This window comes from Melozone crissalis, unplaced genomic scaffold, assembly GCF_028551555.1.
Source record: "Melozone crissalis strain CALT ecotype California unplaced genomic scaffold, PUWL_Pcris_2 ptg000027l_1, whole genome shotgun sequence".
Taxonomy (NCBI): domain Eukaryota; kingdom Metazoa; phylum Chordata; class Aves; order Passeriformes; family Passerellidae; genus Melozone; species Melozone crissalis.
Genome location: NW_026535805.1, coordinates 11699039 through 11701937, shown reverse-complemented (window position 1 = coordinate 11701937; position 2899 = coordinate 11699039).

The window sequence follows — 2899 nt, the reverse complement described above, 5'->3', positions numbered from 1 at the left end:
GCTGTTTCCTTAATTGTTTCCCATGTTCAAAAACATATGATATCAGCTGAAAAATAATATAAAAATAACAATTATCATATGAATAAAATACTTTGACAAAGGAATACCTTCTTGTAGCATGGCCATAGCATATTGCTAAGAACAACAGAACGGGACTTCATGAAAGATTTCTTTGGCAATTGGATTGTCATAACCTCTGAGGACGTCTTGAGTCTGTAGGCTTCAGGATGCTTTTGAGAAATGTAATTCAGGGCTGCAGGCTGTGAAGGTGAAATGGAGCAGAAGTTAGAAGAGTCTTTTGCCCAGTTGCATTTCAGTCCAGGTACCAAAGACTACTCTAACTCTGTTACCCTGCTCCTTGGAAAACTGGTCCCTAAAAAAGAAAATAGGAAGTGAGGATTTCTGAGAAGCTTGCAAATCTTTTGTTATGGTACTTAGTAGGGTGCTGGTGGAATCTAGAGCCTTTGTTCCTCTGAATATGTGATGGACATGGATATAGATGTGGATATGGATCTTGCTCCATTCTTCATAACACTGTTGGATTTCAACTCAACTTTTGGTCTCTTTTGTGCTAGCTTTGGTGACCAGTATCTCTTGCTATGACAATCACTATCTGCTGGCATTTTTCCACCACATTCCTTAATAGGAAACTTTCTTTATGCTATTTTCTCTGCCTTTTAAATATAAGAGGAAATTCAGTTTGCAATAGGTGTGCACTGGGGAGCTCTAAGACAGTCACGGTTAGCATCTGAAATAAAAAGAATCTGAAGGAGAAAACCAGGCAAAAAATGGAAAACAAGAATTCTAAACTTACTGTATTTAGCATCAGTAGTACTGCAGCTGCAAATATCCTCAAGTGTACACTAGAAATCTTGGGACATTGACTTACAAATGCATAATTCATACCCATTCTTGTAAATGGAACTCACTGTAATATTTGCATATTAATATTCACAAATCTCATCACAGCTCCAGTCTATTGAAAATGGCTAGCTCTCTAGAAGAAAAACTAGATGATATTTCTATGTAAATATTTATTCCAAGATGTATATCCTTTATATAGAAACAATCAGAAAAAGACAGCATTTAGTAAATTCACTAATAACAAAACCAGCAGAAGCAAAGGGTTTGTCTTTTCCAGTAAAATCAGAGTCCCAAGATCAGGACCTTTATTTGGTATACCTATCCAATATACAGTGTTAGTGGTTGTTAACAGCAAAGTGTACATTGATATTATCCCGCTCTTACTCAAAAAACCCCACTCATTCAACACAACATATAGAAAATATCCTGCAGTTCAATGGTGCTGACGTATAACTTTGCCATAAACTATATTAAATATGCACCATCAGGGTTTCAAAGACCCACTTCACTGCATTATCCTACAGTGCCTAGAGAAAAACATGGACCCTTGTACCCATCTCCCTGGGAATGCAGGGTAATGATGTTCTTGAAGGAGATGACACAGTGGCTGTCAATTTGTCCTTAATCTCAGGTTTCAGCTGCCCCTTTGTCTTGGTAAGGCCAGAGCCAATAGGAGTCAATCAATTCCAGCATTAGCCTCCACCAGACCTCTTGTAAATTACCCTTCAAACTAGCACAGAGAAATATGATCATCTATCATAATGTTCCTTAGTTTGAATGTAGAAGACTTCAGAAAATTAATTTAGTAAGGTACTGAAGATAGAACAGAGAAACTTTAGGTGGCAATAAGTTTCATTTTAATTAATAGCACAAACTCATCTCAGTAACATGAAACACTGTCTAAGCTCATTTCTTTGCCTGTTGATCTTCATCAAATTCCCAAATGAGCCATTTGGAATAGATACATTTTTTGATAGAAAGCCCCTGTTTTATTTATATTTTTCATAACTCACAGCCATGTTGGATGGGGCTTTGAGCACCATGGGCTAGTGGAAGGTGTCCCTGCCCATGGCAGGGTTGTTGGAACTAGATGTTAAGAAGACCTTGGGAGATTTTGTTGTGAAAATCTTATTCTTTCGATAACAATCATGACCGACAAACACAAAACTCCTTCACTTGCTTGTAGATTGCAATCTCCTGTTTTTTCTTAGGCTTTACCTATCCTACACAATAGACCCTTATTTTAAAGACTGATTTTTTTTTAATTGCAAAGGGCTGTACAAACTGAACGATAAACTATCTAAAACATTTTGCAAGCAAGTGTAAAGCACCTCTGCCATGTACTCCAGTTGTAAGATGAGAATGCCAAAGATCCTAAATTCAAGTTCACTTGAAATCTGTATCCTTTGTCTGCAGCAGTTTCAGCTCTTTGGCTGTAATTATACCGCTTTTTTCTTTAAAGATACTTCATTGTTTCATTTGTGTATGCCACTTTGTATTGTGTTAAAGAGAAGAAAGCCAAGTTACACATAAAATCTACAGTGATTAGTTTTGAACATGAGACACGTGTTCAAAAACAAAGTGCACACAGCTGTAATAACAGCATGTATTGTTTTATTGTTTGACTTCCATGAGCAGCTGCCTCAGTAACCTGAAATTCATGCCCCATTACTCCCATTTAGTATGATATTATGGTGGTTTTGATGCATCTTTTTCTCAGGATGGCCACGGAAAACAAATAAAGCAAATGAGTCCTTTACATGCTTAAGAGAATTCCACATAAATAAAACACAGAGCAGTCTCTGTACTTCAGTCTCTGTACTTCATTAAAGTTAACAAACATGCTTATCTGTGGGAAAAAAAAAAAGAGACTAGAAAAAGAGTCAAGCAGAGAAAAAGAGAAAAATGTTGCCACAGAATCTTAACACACATGCAGGGAAAAGTCACCTTGCTTTAGCCTCTCTAGCTTTCTTTTCGTCTTTCCTGCTCTAAAATTAGACACATCCATTTCAAAGGAGCCATCTGGGCAATCCTA